At 40.0% G+C, this 18,906-nt stretch overlaps 1 long non-coding RNA gene across 1 annotated transcript in view; it reads left to right on the forward strand.

The window, feature by feature from the left end:
• Positions 1–18,906, forward strand: part of LOC109305886 — a 104,847-nt gene that overhangs the window by 61,656 nt on the left and 24,285 nt on the right. Inside the window, exon 3 of the long non-coding RNA XR_002099755.1 lies at positions 16,395–16,559. This is a non-coding gene — a long non-coding RNA (uncharacterized LOC109305886). The remainder of the gene's footprint in view (positions 1–16,394; positions 16,560–18,906) is intronic.

An 18,906-nucleotide genomic window follows, 5' to 3' on the forward strand; every position in this document is an offset into this window, starting at 1 on the left:
CAATTATTTTGCAAAAAAGCTCCCTTTTATTGTTATATATATATATATAGAGAGAGAGAGAGAGAGAGAGAGAGAGATGTATCTATATAGATAGATCTTTAGATATAGAAATATATCTATATAGATAGATATCTATGTAGATATATGTATAGATATATATGTAGAGATGGCATTTACAATGTAAAAGCAGCTCATACCTTAAAATGCTTGAGATATATGGTATAAGCTGCTTTTACATTGTAGATGCCATCTCTACAACATCCAGTAAAACTTGTAGGCAGATATTCTGGTTACATACCTCAGTGTTTGCAACTTTATTAAATGCTAGGATATCTTCTTTAGTCAATACATTCAGTCTTAAATCTCAGTGAAGGCCATCTGCCACCAGGGGATCAAAGGTTGCATGTAAGTTAGGGGCTGTTAAATGTAAGCCTTGAGCTAAACCTCACTTCTGGGGGGACTGGGTTGGTCTGGGGTGGAGCATAATGTCTTCAGATGTTAATTGATTGTGTCTGTCCACACAGCACTTCCCCCTTTGTATAGGTATATTTTTACTACAGAGACTGCTGCTCATGGAGCTGACATCCTATCTTCTTGGCTAGGTTTTTGCAGGTTACTCTGATCTCCTTGCTTCCTTGATTATTCTGTTGTCGATACCTGAGCTAGCTAGTTTAGAGCTATTGCAGGCATGTTTGCATGAGCCTTAGTCACAGCTGTGTAGATATAGCTTTAGGTCAGCTCACTTTGAGACATTCAAGAGAGAGTGAAGGTCAACCCACCTATACCAGATGGGGTCCCTGCCTATCAGGATGTGGTGATCAATACTTAATCAGTTGTGCTGACCATCATATTTACTCCCTTAGACATGTAATCTATTTGAGTGTTGAAAATATGTTGTCATTATTGGTGCATTAGTACCAGGGGGTTGCAGCTAGCTTTACCTGCTAATACCTGCAAATTGTATCTGAGTAAAATAGCCAGAACAGGAGAAGTAAAGAATGGCTTAAAAAGCAGCTAGCCAATTCTGCACACATACATGAGAATTGTTGTTCCCAAGATCTTAAATATGCACAGTCAGAAACCTGGTAGCTCTAAAATTTATTGGAAGGATGAAGGGGGAGGTGAGAGAGGAAATCTTTCTGTTGCTACTGATAAGGAAGAGGGAATATATCTTAACTTTCTAACTCACTCTGGGCTGCCTTTGAAGCTGGGAATCAAGCCAGTGTTTCAAAAAGTTTTGATACTTGGGGGACAGTTTTTTTTTCTGTATTAAAATTAGTGGCATACTTTATTCTTACACCCAAAAGGTATGCATTTATGGATATTTTTTATTTTTAAAAACATATAACACATTCCATTCCCCTGCCAGAGGAAGTCATACCAGTGCTGAGATGTATTTGCTGATTTTTTTTTTTTTTAATTTAATACATTTTTAAATTTTTTTCTTTAAGCAAAGGATTGGACTCTATGCCAGTGGTTGTTAACATTGTTGGCCTCAAGACATGCCCTTCACAACTTTTCTGAATTTTGCAGCTTCTCAGGTGACATAGTGATATACCTTGACTTTAGCAAGGCTTTGATACTGTCTCCCACAACATTCTTGCAAGCAAACTAAGCAAGTATGGGTTGGATGAAGGAACTGTAAGGTGGATAGAAAACCAGCTGGATCTTTGTCCTCAGAGGATAGCAGTCAATGCCTCAATGACTAGTTGGCAGCCGGTATCAAATGGAGTGCCCTAGAGCTCTATCTTGGGGCCAGTTTTGTTCAACATTTTCACCAATGACCTGGAAGATGGGATAGAGTGAACCCTCAGCAAGATTGCAGATGACACCAAGCTGGGGGGGTTTAGTAGATATGTTAGAGGGTAGAGCTAGGATTCAGAGAGACCTCAACAGGACTGGACCAAAAGAAATCTTATGAGGTTCAGTAAGGACAAGTGCAAAGTCCTGCACAGAGAATGGAACAATCCCATGCACCAGTACAGACTGGGGACCAACTGGCTAAGCAGTTTCTCTGCAAAAAAGAACCTGGGGTTACAGCCGGCAATAAACTGAATATGAGCCAACAGTGTGAACTTGTTGCAAAGAAGGCTAACAGCATACTGGCTGCATTAGTAGGAGTGTTGCCAGCAAATTGAGGGAAGTGATTCTTCCCTTCTACTCTGCACTGGTGAGGACATATCTGGAGTGCTGTGTCCACCTTTGGGACCCCCACTACAGAAGGGATGTGGCCAAATTGGAGCGAGTCCAGTGGAGGGCACCAAAAATGGTTAGGGGTCTGGGGTCATGACTTCTGAGAAGAGACTGGGGAACTGGGTTTATTTAGTCTGGAAAATGGAAAGACTGAGGGGGGATTTAATAGTAACCTTCAACTCCCTGAAGGGGGGCTTAAAAGAGGATGGAGCTATACTGTTCTCAGTGGTGGCAGATGACAGAACAAGGAACAACAGTCTCAATTTACAAGGGAAGGTTAGGTTAGATATTAGGATAAACTTTTTCACTAGAAGGGTAGTAAAACACTCAAACAGGTGTACCAAGAGAGGTTGTGAACTCTTCACCCTTGGAGGTTTTTAAGTCCCAGCTAGACAAAGCCTTGGCATGGATGATTTGGTTGAGGATGGTCCTGCTTTGAGTAGGGAGTTGGACTAGATGACCTCCTGGTGTCCCTTTCAGCCCTAATTTTCTATGATTCTATTGGTCTAAATTCAGAAAAGATCTGGAGGGGGGCCTTGAGGCTAAAAAAGTTGAATTAGTGCTTTAGCTGATGCCACTTAATGTCAGCAGAGGCAGGATGTCACCCAGCTGTCCCTTACTCTTTCTGCTATCTGCCCCCTTTCCATTTCTTTATCTGTACCTCAGAGGGGCAAGGGCATCCTCCACTTCTGGAGCTACTTCTGCAGGGTTTTATGTGCGAGCAAACAACACTGTGGCCCCTGCTGCCAAGCCCGGAAGAGTGGGAGTAGCAGTGTGACTATTTGTGGCTAAGAACAGAGGTTCAAAAAGCCAAGGCAGAAGTGCTCTAAGTGCCCTAGGTTGTCAGGGAGGGAACAGAACAGATATTCTGCCCCCTTTCATAGCTGGTGGCAGGGGGTGGAGAAGTAGGGTGACTATACTGACAGAGGCCAGCAGTCTAGAGGTGCTCAAGTATGCCTTCCAGTACCTGGGCCACACCTGATCGGCTAGCTTGTTCCCCTCCCATGCCAGCACCCCACCAGAGGCCAGCTCTGTAGCAGCAGAGTGACTCCCTCACCTGTGCTGGCTGGCTCATATGGGCCTGGACCCACATGGTGGGGACATCTGCGCCCCCACCAGTGCACCATGCCCAGTGAAAAAACCCCAAGCCCTAGGCATCATGGCAGCTATGGTTCCTAGGGCCCAAGGGTGTGTGAAACCCCTGGACCCTGGGGATGCAGACCACAGTGTGGGAGCCAGGGCCAGTGGCTCCACTCCCCCATTTCTCCCCTGCAGCTGAGAGGCAGGGTCTGGGGGCAGGGCTTGAGCAAGTAGCTCTGCAACCGGGCCAAGCTGGACAGTGAGGGGGAAAGCCCCTGCCATGCAAAGCTATTCAGACCCTAGCTTGGGGGGTGGGGTACTGGATCTGGTGGGGGAGGGATTCATTCACCCCGTTGTGCACCTTCTGTGCTGCCACTGGCTTGGCTGGAAAAGAGAGGCTTTGCTGCCTCAGCTCTGTGACAGGCCAGGAGCTGGGGTTGCTTGGCTTGGCCGGAGCAGACAAGCTGGGGCAGAGGCTAGCCCATCCTCCCTGTAAGGAAGGATTAGTGGGGACCTGCAAAGCATCCTGGGATGTCAGGAGACTGCAAGCTAACTTGATTTTGGAGGGGATCTGGTACTGAAGTTCAATAACTGGTTTATAATTGCAGATGATACCAAGTTATAGGGCTAAGTTAACACCGGAGGGCAGGGAGCAGATAGAGGCTGATTTGGACAGATTGGATCAATGGGCAGAATGAAATCAGATGAAATTCAACAAAGAAAAATGCAAGGTACTCCACCTAGGAAGGAGGAATCCCCAGCACACCTATAGGTTGGGGGATGACCTCCTCAGCAGTTCAGTGGCTGAGAGGGATCTTGGTCATAGTTGACTCCAAGATGAACATGAGCCGGCAGTGTAATGAAGACATTAACAAGGCCAATAGCACCTTGTCGTGCATTAGCAGATGCATGACCGACAGACTGAGGGAGGTGATGCTCCCCCTTTATGCCACATTGGTCAGGCTGCAGTTGGAGTACTGTGTCCAGTTTTGGGTGCCACACTTCAAGAGGGACACGGAGAATCTGGAGAGGGTCCAGAGGAGGGCCACTCACATGATTAATAGCTTCCGTGAAAGATCCTACAAGGGGAGGTTGAGGGATCTGGATCTCTTTGGCCTTCACAGGACACGGCTGAGGGGGGATCTTGTAGCCACCTATAAGTTTATCAAGGAAGGACAACAGGGAATTTTAGAAGCGCTATTTACCAGAGCATCCCTAGGAGCAACTAGGAATAATGGATATAAACCAGTGGAGAGTAGATTCAGGTTAGACATTAGGAAAAAAATTTTTACAGCGAGGGTGGTCAGAATCTGGAATCAGCTTCCAAGAGAGGTGGTACTATTGCCTAACTTGGAGGTCTTCAAGAGGAGGCTTGATAAGATACCTGGCTGGGGTCATCTGACCTTGGTCCTCTTTCCTGCCAGGGACAGTGGGTCGGACACAATGATCCTTTGTGGTCCCTTCCGACTCTATAATCTATGAAACTATGAATTTAAATCAGTTAAGTCTGATACTACATCAATTCAGATCTATCTTAGGCTGGGTTCTGCAATTTTTATACTAGTCTGTATGCACTTCACTACTGTTCTGTTACAGGTTTAGACCAGTTTCTGACCACTTATACCCATTTATGCATAATTTCTGTCCCTAACCTGTGTGTCTGCCCTCTCACATTGGAGCAAGGTGCTGGGAGCATGGGGATGGCTGCCACAGGGGCTGGCTGGGGGCAGGGAAAGGTGGTAGAAGTGGTAGCAGTTCCCAGAAGAGCAGCCACAGCCACTGCTGAAGTAGCTGAGACCTATGCAGGATGCTGGACAGGGAAGGAAAGCATTTATCTCATCACACAGAGGGATTTTACAGCATACTTTTATTGCTCTCATGGCATGCTCTTTGGGAACTGGTGCTTTAAGCTGTACTGAGTGAAAAGAACATATTTGCTGTTAAATTGTATAACATGACCTGCATCAGAGTGGAAATTGAAGGGGGTTTTTTGCGGGGGGGAGGGGATTGGGAGAGCTCTTAATTTTACAGCTGCCCTCTCATTTCTAGTTATTACTGCAATTTCTAAAACAATAGAAAGTGATTCAAAGAATTCAATTTCTAATATAACTACCCATCAGAAATTTTAATATGCCTTGTTTCTGTATCCTTCTCTCATTTCACATGTACCTGCCAGGGAGTGAGTGAAGAATACTGAGTATTGGGATGCTTTCTATTTTTTACGAAATACAGTTGATTTTTATTTTCACTAAAGAAAATACATAGAAGCATTAAATATTTTTGGCAAACTTAAGAGGGCTGCAGTTTGACAGCTTCTCTTTAAAAGCTACATACTCTTTTAACTTGATTCTAAAATGCTACTTTGTTATGCATGGACCTGTTCAAATGATTTTTTATATACTAGTGCACATACAGGAAGGGCTATAGGTTTGAAGAATTAAGCTACGTTATTTTTTAAAATAAGTTAATCATTTTGAATGTTATGAAGGAACATAAAGAAAAGAAGTGCTCAAGCTAGGGTAAAGAAATAAGTACTTTTTAAGATTAAACATCTTTTTAATGGAGTATTAGGCCCTAACTGGCTTAACCTTAAGTAATGGGGAGGGCTGGATTCAAGCAAATCCATCCCATGTCTTAGCTGATAGAGATGTACACAGTATTACTACTTGATATATATTCTAAACACTATTAAAGAACAAAGTAAGTAAATTACATGATTTGAATCCTCTGAAGTTATTTTAAAGATTTTGGTGTTGTTTGGTTCTGATACCCTTGCTTACAGTGTGTTGATTTAGGACTCTCCAAAAAAACAAAATACAAACATTTATCTTTATTACTCACAGTACTGCAGCATACTTGCAGTTTAGCTTTTGCCAAATATTTTAATGTATAGCCACAGACTCTATCTGGGTGGCACAAACAAAAATAAAGTCTTTCTATGATGACTTGTTTTGGAAGTAGGAGCATTCCTGCCTCCATTAAGTAGGGAGGTATATTTGTATGCATACCTGCATAACTCTTCTGTATCCCAAAGTGACAGAAGACCACATCAGAAACAGATCTCTAAATGTATCTTATTAGCAACAAGAACCCACATTGTGATTGATACTGTACAAACTGTACATACATAGAACAGACTGTCTCTGCCCTAAGAAGGGTGCTGTCAAACAGATAAATACAAATAAGTCCTGCTAGGCTATTCAGAAGTGTTGAGTTATTGTATGTTCTTGCATACCATGCACCCCTAAATATGACACACCTTGTTTTTTGGGAAGGAAGGATAGGAAAAAAAATTCCCAAAGGAATGGCTGCCAAAGCAAAGACAGATCTCAATCTTCAACTCACGCACCCTCCCTTTCCTGCTTAACCAAAAGCTGAAACCTCAGCTGCTGCTGAGCACAGGTCTCCATGTGTAGATCTATAATTTTGAAAAGAACTAGAAACAGTCTGCAAGTTGTGGAAAGGAGACAAGAAACCAGGAGGAGGTAGCAGGCAGCAAAATTGCCACAAGAAAGATTAACTTGATTAGTGGAACATCAAGACTATTAAAAATGAATGATGATTGTTAATACCGATGACGTAAAGAAAAATGAGCCATTAAGTCAACTGACTCTCTTAACTGCCTGAAAAGAAATTCCATTCGTGTTGCTGGGTGGAGCAGGGATCAAAGTAGGGCATTTCTATTCTGGGCATAATATGTTTCGACACTTGTGATGCACCCCAATTTGGGGACTTTTTTCTCCAAAAAAATAAAAAGGGCATGTGGTATGTGAGTACATATGGTATTTTGGTTTTTTATAATTGCTTTCTCAAACATATCCTACTGATATTTAATGAGATAGAGAAGCATCTGACGTACAAGTTTGTCTGGGCTCTGCTAATCTGTGCAAGTCAAATACCTTCTCCATCCATCTCAAAAAAAATCAGGCATATCATAACAGGGCAGAAAAGAAATATCTTGAAGAACACTCTTGGAACATATCTAAATTTTAAAATAACAAATTTTGCAAGTTGTGAGATTAGTTAAGTACCTGTATGTTTACCCCCAATGAATATCCAATAAAAATTGGTGTTTACTCAGCCAATATTGTGATCTTGAGGTTTGAAATAGAAGTTTTCCTTAAGTTTTTTTTATCACCTGATTCAAGAAAATAAATGTAAGATCATCATGGAAAAATGCTTTTATTAGTGGTGGTGTTTCCTTTTATGCTCCAAATATATATTTGGAAGTCCCTTCTTTTTAGAGTGTGCTTTTTCATTGCTTTTTTTAAAAGTATTTCTGGAGTAGTAAAAACAGACAGTACATGTGACTTTTTTTAAAAGAGCTAAAACAGAATTGTTTTTTCTATAGCTTCTCTGAGATCCAAAGAATCCAACAGTACTTGGGGGAAATGGGTACTGGAAATGTAGGACCTCATCCAAATCCAATTGGTTCATTGGATTATTATTTCTGTGACCTTTGGATAGACCCATGATGATCTGATAAGCAAATGAAGCTATCATTATGCATTTAGCTCAGATGCAGGGAAACTGTATTGACCAAGTGGAGTGTTGTGGGTGATGTCAGGATTTTTTTTTAAGTCTTGTTTGTGTGTAGCATCTAGACAGTTAAGGAGAACAGTTGGGAAGTCTCTTTTTAATAGCTAATTTAAGCCCAATACTTCAAAATGTGCAAAAGTCTATATCAATAAATCACAATTTGATTACTTTCTTGGTCATGGAATGGAATGTGCCCAATGGCTAGAATGCTACACTTTCCATGACATAACTAGTTCAGAATAACTACATTACTAAAACTATTCTGTATTTTCAGGAATTACCATGTCTATTGTCTAAAACCTATAAAAATGGGAACTGTTTTACAGATCGGTTTTGGTGCTGATGAATAGACTTGGTCCAGCTTTACCAAAAAGTATATATTTTTGTGGAGGGCTACTCATTCCTAATAACATCTCCAACTGTAGACCAAAACAACAGTACAAATTTAGAGCACAATGACGTATGGATAGTGGTTATCAATTTAATTGGAGATCTAAAACTACAGCATTAATACACATGCTGCTTTATTATAAATACAAATGACTGCTGTAAAACTGCAGTTATGAAGATGATGTTGCTTCCCTTTTGAGTGAGAGATGTTCATTGTCTTCTGTGGTTGAGTTCTGGCCATTTTGTACTCTTCTGTAAAATGGTACAACAGCTTGCTGGTAAATGCTATTGTTAGAGATTATCAGTGATCTTCTTTTTATAGGTAGGAGATGGTTAGATGAACCCCTACAGGAGTGTGGCTACATGGGCCTCTGCTAAAGGAAACGTTTTGTGGGAATGAAAGTATTGTCAATCAGATCTCTAGTTCTTACATTGTTGGAATAACTCTCTGGACCGTTACATTCCATGATTCCCGGGTATAGCAGTGATACTACCGTTACCCTTTGGTAATGGAAAGAAGTCACTTATTCTTGAGCTTTGGTTAAATTAAAAAGCTTAACATCTGGGGATTCAGGAGAATCCCCAGACAAGTATCATTTCCCCACTTATCCAGATGGAGAAACAAGAAAGTTTGAAATAAGTGAATGGCTTACATCTCATGTAGTTTGATATAGATGTGTATGTCTGGAAATTGGGCCCTTGATAGTGAAATTTGCCTCAATTTGTGGATTATCAATCAGCTGATATCCAGACATGCTATAAGTATCTTAATTTTCTTTCCCTCTAGGCATATGGTAGGGAATGACTCTAGAATTGTACAGGGATTTGTTTGGATGAAGTCAATTTCAAATGATTTATTTTTTAACTTCAATATGGCAGAAAACCAATTTGTTTTTAAGATGCTGCATTCACATTAAACAATGTTTCCTCTGTATTAGAAACTTGAAGATAAATATGTCAACATCCTGGAATACTAAAACCTTAAACTAGTTTTTAAAAATGACAAAGATTTTTGAGGGTGATATGGTTTTTTTAAAGACAGAATTTGGTTTATGTTCTGGATTAATTTCTTGGCTATCTATCATAAATTAATATATGGGTGTTGGTTGTAGCCATGTTGATCTGAGGACATAGGCAGACATGGTCCTTTGGGTAAATCTGAATGGTCTAATACAAGATATCAGATTTACCCAAAGAACCTTGTCTATCATAAATTAATGGTATTTGTTGAAATTCTTGTAATGAAAACAATGCAAAAAGAGGTTTCACATTTTACTTATTTTTGGTATGGCATATTTAAAAGTAAACATAATGGCTAGGGACAGAAGTTACACAACAACTGGTTTAAGTGATTGGTAACTGTTTTAAACCAGTAACAGAACAGAATTTCAGTGCACGTAAAACACTTTCAAAATGGCCAAACCTGGTTGAATGTAGTATCAGACTTAACTGATTTAGGTCAAACTGGTTTATGGAACTTCTGTCCTAGACCCCTTACTGGTTCAAGTTATCTCACAGTCCCCCAGCATCCCAGGATGCTTTGCAGCCCTGGGCTATACTGTCCAGCTGCTTATTTGTTTCAGCAGTTGCCACAAGAGGGAGGGAGAAACCCTGTGGGCTGTGTGCACTGGGGAGCCCAGCATGGGGGCACTGGGGATCCCCTGCCCTGGGGGGCTTTCCCCCAGCCTGGTGTACCACCAGGGAGCTGAGAGGAATTCTTTCCCTCCCAAACCCCAGAGCTGCTTGCCACAGCTCCTGCAAGCCTCAGCAGCTGGGAGGGGGAACAGGGAATTCCCTTCAGCTCCTCAGAGCTGCCTGGGCTGGGAACCCAGGTTGGGGAAACCTCCTGATGGGGAGGCTCTCCTAAGGTGGGCCAGCACTGGGCAGAAGGCTCCTTTACCTGGTGTGTGAGGACAGCAGGGGTTGGGGACACTTGGCTGGGCTGACAATGGCCAGCAGGCTGAAAGACATGCTCTGGTGCCCTCTGCCTACTGACCTGGGTTAGTGCAGGCCTCTCCCTGCCTTTCCCAATTGAAAACGAAACATTAGTTCAGTTGGCTATCCGTTCAACTTACACAGCTTAGAGGAAGCTGCCTAGACTGAATTGATTCTGCCTTGGGCTTTTGACTGTCTGTACTTAGCTAATCAGTTGATCTCCGCATCATAATAGCTAGAATTCTGTAATGGTCTTTTCCATGGTGTCATCACTCAGAGAAAGACCAACTGAAAGGAATAGTGAGCATTTTCTGTTTTGTGTACTTCACTTAATATATTATCTTCATTAGAATGACTAGTTGCCTGCTGTATTTTAAGATCTCTATTCTACATAACTACACTCTCAAATTGGACTTGAGCACTATAATCAAAATGCCAGTGACTTTACCAACAGAGGTTCCTTTTACTTTGTATGTGGGGCAAAAAGGCATCTAACAGATTGTTAAACATGTTTCTGTTTCTAGGCCAGTGATTCTCAGCCAGGGTAAAAAAATATTTACAACAGAGACTTTCAACCTTTTTTGGTTGGTGTACCTTTGGCAGCTGGTCGAGAAGCAGGGAGTCCCCCTTGAGGAAGGGCTTGAGGACCACCAAGATCTGGGAGATGGTATCCATCCACTAACCAGTCTCCTCCTCCACCACAGGCACTGCCAATGAACCCCGGAACATGTACCCCTGGTTGACAACACCTGATTTGCAAGATAAACCTAGAGATTTCAAATAGAAAGTAGTGTTAAAAACATTCTGACCTGTTGTGGTCTTGCTGAAAAGAGAATTGCTCTATTATTTTTCTTCACTCAAAAATGAGTGAAAACTAAGACCTGACATTTTTCAAGCGATGCCTTGACTGAATATGGATACCTTGAGGTGAGAAAAAGTCTAAGAACCACTGTTCCAGGTACTAATTTGCAATAGGAAAAAAAAATTAAAGGAAAAGTCTAGCTCCTGATAATTTTTTTGTATGAAGTGTATTGTTTAATAAAATTGTTACATCTTGTGGCAGTAACTCTTCAAAGGAGGCAGTAATTGCAATTAATTTTTAGTCTGTGCCACATATTTGATGATAGCTCTGATTCATGCTATTGTATTCTCTCTTCCTTCACCCACAGCAAAACAAACTTAATTTGATTCATACCCTTAGGAAAAAAATTCAAAATTACTCACATGGTTATGATTCAGCTCTTGGCACAGAACTCTGTTCTCCTCCATCCTCCTCTTCTCCCACCCAAACCACCCCCAGCCTCACCCACTGTATATTTATGTCATTGCAATCTGAAAATGTAGTGTGGCTGTTCAAAAACAGGGTAAAAGAAATGTTTTTCCAAAGTGCTGTATTACTTATATCTATATGAGTTTAACAAGGTTTCTTGGTGACTAGTGATATGGAGGCAGCAGAGGTATTCTCTGTATGTGTGTGTTTGAAGTAATGTGAAAAGCAGTACTGTGTTATAGTTGGTTTTAACAGCTAAGAACAGCTGCAATACTGTATAAAGCTACCTGCAATACTGTATAAATATGCAGGCATTCTCCCTTTTCTGAACGATCAAATTAATAAATGTAACTTTCTGAAGGGTCCTGTGTGCTTTAATGATTTACGCAGAGAAAAACCCTTGTCTCTCACTAGGTAAAAGGAGAAAAAATATACCCTTAATGAGCTGGTTTTTTTAATGTTGACATATGTTGAAACTTTTAACTTTTTTGGTGCTGAAAGCTTTCCTAACATGACTTTATAACAGCTTGCCCTGTTCCCTGTAACTTGCATCCCTTCTTTAAAATGTAAGCTACCACATTTACCATGAAGTAACCATGAACATGGGAAATTACTGTAGACTGGGTGACATGCTGGAAGTTCATATCCCAGCCTCACTTCCTAAGAGCTTATTTGTGTGCCCATATGCTAACAATCATTAAAAGGGAATATGGGAGAGGAACATAAGGGTCCAATGTTCACAAGTGATGACCACCCACAATTCTACTTGAAATCCAATAGTTGTTCATCACCTGTGAAATTTGACCCTTATGTACCTGTACTGATGAGCACAGCAGAGTTGATACAATGATGCTAGACATAAGTCAGCCTCTGCTCTCTCCCTCGTACCCCAGGTGATGCCTCTTACTGCATGTCTAACTCTCATATCCTGCTGCCACTGATTGCCTCACTATTGGCTGGGCTAAACTGCTTCTCTTTGGAAGGGGTGGGATTCCTCAGTGAATTAGCACTAACCTCTGTGACAACTTGCTCCAGAGTTTGCTCCCATTTCTCAGGGGAGCAGGTAGTGGGAAGACACCTGTTTTTTCCTTTTTTCCCAGCCTGGCTTATACCTGGCTCAGAGTCCCAGTTCTTACAGTGTTATTGTGAATGGGCTTCACCCAAGAAAAGGACAGCAGTTTGCTCAGGTGTTCTAACACTGTTGTCTGTCTTTCTTTTTACTATAATTTTTTTTTGCAAAAGGGAGGGACCTCTGGACGGTAAGTATTTAGCAGGGATAATAGTTTGCCATGGGAAGTGCTGTGGTGGAAGGCAGAAGTGGTTCTTGGTTATACCAGACAGTATTGTACCCTCTTCTCTCTTGCACAGTTGCCTACTGATCACGGCTCAGACACCATGAGCATAGCGTAATAATTTAGATAATTGTCTACCTTTTACTTTGGGCTACAAAAACAAGGAACTTGCATTTTGTCAGCAGTGGAGATAGGGAATCTTAGTGAAACTGAAGGAAAAGGTAGACAAGAAATTGTGGGAGGAAAGGTTTCTTTACCTAAATCAACTAGGGGTTGTTTCAAAGTTACAGTTATGTTTTTCTCTCTCTAAAAACGGCAGGTTGTTTTAATTTCTGGAGATCCCAGTGTCAAAAAACCCTGCATCTTAAAGTAGGACAGCACACACTGCAGCAGCATGAGCCACCAGAAACCAGAGCCTGGCCAGGAGGAGCCACACTCCAGCTGCCAGCCAGGGTCTGTGCTGCTGGATTGCTGTAGCCCCCGGAGGCCCTCAGGACCCCAGGCAAGGCTGCTGGGGCCAGCCCAGGTGCTGGCCCAAGCCTCCGCTACCACACTAGGGGCAATGTGCTGCACACGTGCATGGGCTTTTCCTGTGGAGAAGCAGCAGTTGCATTTTGCCGCTGCTGTTTGTCCCCAGGGAACCACACATTCCCATTTGTGAGGATGTGCCCAGTGTGTTCTAATTGATTCTACCTGGGATAGAGAGTTAAGACATTAAAAGTTTGAAATTTTTACCTGTGACCTTCTGCACGTCACTTAGCTGCTCCATTTCTCCACATATAGAAAGGAGTCTAAAGATACCTATTTCACAGGAGTGCTATGAAGGCTTACTTTACTACCCCAAAGTTTCTCATTCATGAATAACTTGCTGAAAGGAGTTCATCTCTTCTATGCTTTGTCTGACATTTCTCAAATTAACCGTAACTACCTGACAGAATAGCTGGAATATTTTTAGTCTGTATTATCTGAGTTGCGCATTTTTCTGTCCTCAAAGAACATGTACAACATAAAATTTTGCTTTCGTAAAAATAATCTAAATTATGTGAACATTTCATAATGAATGGTAGGGAGAAAGGAGCCTTCACACAACCCTTCCCTTTGCTATGCCCCGTCCCCTTGAATAAAGAAACTTTACTTAGCCTAGCAAACCTGAATTTAAAAAGGGGATTATGCCCCTCAAAATACATTAGGACCCAATCATTAGGGAGAGATGAGGCATTTAAGATAAAAGGCAATGTTGTCATAGGAATAAATTAGAATAAACTGGCTAGGATTAAAAGTAGGCTGAGAATTAGAAGTCATTTAACTACCAGGTTGTTCTGAAACAACCTTCCAATGGGAGTAGTGGTGGTAAACAACCTAACTAGTTTTCAGGATGAAACTAGATTGATTCATAAAAGTAATTAAAGGTTGTTGATGGCTGTGATAGTGGGGAATAATGACCCAAAAGGATGCTTCCATTCTGATATTCATCTGAAAAAGTTAGGAACATACTACTTTAGATTTCTTCTTGAACTCTATAACAAGAATTTTAATTAGTGTTTATTGATTTGTTAAGAGTTTTAAACAAGAAAAATCAGCTTTGGACACTGAAGAGATCATGCAAGGGGTATTCAAGAAGACAGAGTGCCTCTAAGCAGGTGTAGGAAGATTCTTATTTTTTTCAATAATCTTATCTGGTGATTCCTTAGTCTACTTAAGAATGCTTTCTTGAACAAACCTCATTAGAAGATAAGGGCCAATTGTAGGTAGTCTGGCAATTTGAATAAAATGAATTCAGAATATAGATAATATGGGATTAAAATAGGATTGCCTCATTTTAAAAATAACAGTAGATGGAAACTCACAAAGCAACTGGCTACAAAATATTAATTTAAAATAGAAATCAAATTTTTGATGTTGATGTAAAAACATAAAACATATTTTCTGTTAGCCACATGCTATTCCAATTTAAAACAGTGGGGTGTTTTGGGGTGGGTGGAGGGGAGGAAATAGTGGCTTAATAGAAATACTCCCTAGGTTAAATTTGGCCACTTTTAGGAATTAGCTGAGCCCTTGGACATATCACCCGATCTTAAATATTGGTTCAGTTCCTTTCTGGGTTTGATCTCAGTCATTTTTACCTTGTGGTAAAATGAAAGTACCTTGTCTCCATTGTGTGTTACTTAACATTGCTGATGTGTTAGTTACCCCAAGATAAACATGCACACCTTTTTAGGGATGAAGACAAACCCTGAGTCATCCTTACAAAGGATTCTACTCCCCATTTCAAGAAGCCTGTTGTTCTGTGGGAGTGAGGCAATTTTTGAGTCATCTTCAATGGCTGAACTGGCATACGCTTCCTACCCATAAATAGGGATTGGCAAGAATCAGCAGTAGCAGGCAGCCTTGCAGTTGTTCCAGTTTTGTCTCTAACAGCATTTATTGCAGCCATCTCATGTTCATAACTATATACATTTATTTATGGTACAAAAGCGGAGTTGAAGTGTGGTACAGTTCTGAGGTGGTCTCATTCGCTTTCCCTTTCCCCCCCATCACATAGTGACTTCAGATATTACTCTGTGCACTTTAAAAAAAAGATTTGTAGACAGTTGGGATAGTCTTCAACAGTGTTCAAGTTTTGATTTAGCAATTAAGCTTCTGCAGCTTTCTTAAAACACATACTTAAATGTTATGAAGAATTGATTGGCATGTATATATTTTGTCTATTGTCAAAGCTGCATAATATTGTACTGAATGATGTTAGAAGCAGAACTAGTCACTGATTATTCGACCTAATTAAGTCACCCACTTCTCCCCCCGGCCGCACTTGAGTTTACTGGTATGCGCTGCTAAACTCCTTTGAAAAAAATCCCAATGTATACATAAGATTTACCCACATAACCCGCTTTCCTTTGAAAGTCAACTTTTAATTTGTCTGTTTTAACAAAGTATTTTATTTATCAATTAATTATAAGTTTTGTAGTAATAGACTGGCAAGATTTTTGGTTTTTGCTGTTTTTAAAGAGAAAAGACATTTTGATGGTGCGGGGGAAGGGAAATGAGCTGATGTCTATAGTGGATCTATAAACCAAATCTTAGTATGAGGATTAATTTAATGTGTGCCAGACATTCCTCTTATTTAGATATTGGCTAGTTCTGAATGTATCTGTGTCTGCGTGAGGCGAGGGAGTTTCCTGCTTTAAAGCACTAGCAGTCTCAGCCTGGGCGTTTTCAAGTTGAGCTTACTGCTTTCTTTCTTTTTTTTTCCCCCTCAATGAGTGTCCTTTGTGTAACCTCAGTAATTCAGAAATTTCTCTGCGGTAATTGGAACTGTCCTGTCATGTGACTAAGCCAGCTAGATGCAGCAGCGATTGGTCAGCAGCTAATTGGCGGTTCTCTATAAGAGCTCCCTCCACTAGAGATAGCTGAACCTTTATTCTGTGCCACTGCTGAGTTACACCTAGGTTGTAACTCTGAGATTAGAGTGATTCAGCAACATGTGATAACAAACACAGTTATCAGTGCTGTGGGTTTGGCTAAGCCTGTGATAGACAATGAAGCCAACAGCAGCCAACTTGGATTAATGAGAGTCTCCCATGAACTGGTAACTGTCACTAGATTGTTTACTGATTAAGAGGAATGCAGTTCAAACTCTTTGCCAGGAACTTGTGTGGACTTATTTTCTTTTTTACTTCTTCTTTGTTTTGTCACAGGAAGTGCTGATAATTCCTTAGTTTGGAGAGTGACTGAAAAAAAATCATTCATACAGTTTGCAAAGGCACTTTTAATATTAAATTAGTCTAGCTGTGATGAAGGATTGTACATTAACAGGAGCTGCAGCAGCCTGTCACCAGGAAATACTGCTTTATTCAGAATGGGTAAGTGAAAAATGGCTTTGCTTACTAATGGATCTCATCTGGTCTGTGTTAAAATTATAAAATTGTTTGCAGATTCCTAATAGTGTAACTAAGTTAAATGGGAGAACATACAAACTTGGTTATTTGGTATAGTTAAATATAAATGTTTAAACAGTTTTGTAGAAGTAGAAAGGAATATTTAACTTTTTTTTCTTTTCTAGAGGGAAAAGTAATAAACCTTTTCAAACACTGTATTTAGGTAGAAGTAAGTTTAATGGATAGGCTTGTGATTTCTGCCTTTTTATAGTATCCTTTTCAACAACAAAATCTTTTATCTCTAACAAAGTATCTAAATACAAATTGTTTTAACACAATGTGTATAATACTTGATGGCTCTTGGCTAAAAAGAGAAGACCACTTTTTAATTAGTTTAGAAATATATTAAACTATATTTCAATAGACAGTTTTTTGGTTTTAAGAACAAAGCTAAAAGTTTGAGTGAGTGGATTGTTCAGTGTGATTTAAATGCAAGGAAAAACAACTTTTTTTTCTTTTTATAGTAGTCATTGTTCCAGTTCAAAACACCTTTAAATTTGTCATGTGAACTGGAAGCATTATCTGGAAAATATCCAGTTAGATGGACAGAAAAACAGCTGTGCATGTAATAGTACATTGGTCAGCAAGCAAATTGTGTGATGTCTCCTTATATCTGTTTTGCACGCAACACTATTATTTATTTTTTATTTCCATTTCTACTGCGTTGTTAAGAGTAGTCTAATGATAAACATGTAAAATTGTTTTGTTGTTTTGTAGCTGTCACCATAAACTACTATTTTATTTTTCTCCAAGTGATCACCAAAATAAAAAGCGAGTTTAGGTTTTTGATTCTACTTCATGTGTTTCATACCTTCTTCATTTGTCTTTAAAAATATTTGGTAATTTTATAATGCATGTCTTAGTTGTTCAGAGGCCTTTCTCTCTTCCCTAATACAATTTTCGGAAGCTCTTTGAACAATGCTTTTCATAAAAATAGAATTCAAGGTTGCTGTGTAGCTAAATTTGTTGCACAAATGAGCAGGAAATGCCTAATAAGAAGAGCAATAAAAAATAGACTTTCAGATAAGCACATCTTTTAAAGGCAACCCCCAGCATTACAGCAAGAACATGATCCAATCTTTGCAATCCGACTCTTTTTCTTACCTAAGGTGTGGCTAGATGCCACCTGTGAAAATGCTACCTTTTAGCCTTAAGCAAACTGTGTTTAGAGATTTTTATAGTCTCTTGGTGGGGGAGGGGAAACGTGAAACATCTGTAGCTAAGAACATTTCACACACACATCTGCTAATTAATATTCCTTAGTTGTGCAGCAAATACAGAAGGTTCACATCTCTCTAGTATTTTTCTAGATAACTTGTGAATTTAAACATTTGAAGCCTGAAAAAATACTATTAATAGGCTTGTCTATCTTTAACATAATGATCTAACCAGTGCCCCCACCACCATTGCTCACCCCTTTGGTTTCGCTCACCTGTCTTGAAATACTTGTGTGAGGTGAAGACTGACTGAGTGATTCAACCTCGGGCTGAAATATCAGGAACTAAATAAACATGTTCTTGTGGAATTCTGTTTTAGATCATCTGTGTTACTCTTATGCTTTGATTTGTACCATTCTGTTGACTGCTCCTAATGTATTTATATAAAAGCTTAAATTTGAAGTATGTAATCTCACCCATAATCACTTTATAATTTCTTTCTGCAGGTATGTGTTTATTGCAATTTTTTGTTAAAGTAATTTTAATAGAAATATTATACAGGCTTGCTGGTTTTCCAAAATTTTAGTAGAAAGAGAGGATCTAAAGTGAAAAGAATACTCATTAAAATAAGCTTTGCTGTATTTCTCAGTAAATGCACACACAGGTTAACAATGGAAATTGCTTGGGTACTGCAGGAACATAGGGTGAGGATTGGACAAAAATTCCTATATAAATAAATTATGGGTTTCCTGTATTAAGATGCTAATTTGCCTATACTAATTAGGAAAAAATCATTTTAGTAGTTTCTAGGTATGCATTCATGAAAAGCATACCAGCATAAAAATGTTCAGTAGAATCTAAGTAATCAAACTATTTCAGGATTTTCCAGTGTCCTAGATTTGGTACTATCACTGAATTATGTGGCTCTCCCAAGTTCATATCACTGGACTCTGGATAGGAAAACAATGCTTGGGGATGTGTGTCACTGTAGACGGCTCTTCTGAATACTGTTATCTGGGAATGCCACTCGGAGTATATTTTGGTCTCCTTCCATCCCATGCAGTTCCACTGTCTTTGGTCTTATTGTGTGTGAATAAATGCAAAATTTGCCCCCC

This window comes from Crocodylus porosus, unplaced genomic scaffold (genome assembly GCF_001723895.1).
Source record: "Crocodylus porosus isolate Cpor-Errol unplaced genomic scaffold, CroPor_comp1, whole genome shotgun sequence".
Classification (NCBI taxonomy): Eukaryota; Metazoa; Chordata; order Crocodylia; family Crocodylidae; genus Crocodylus; species Crocodylus porosus.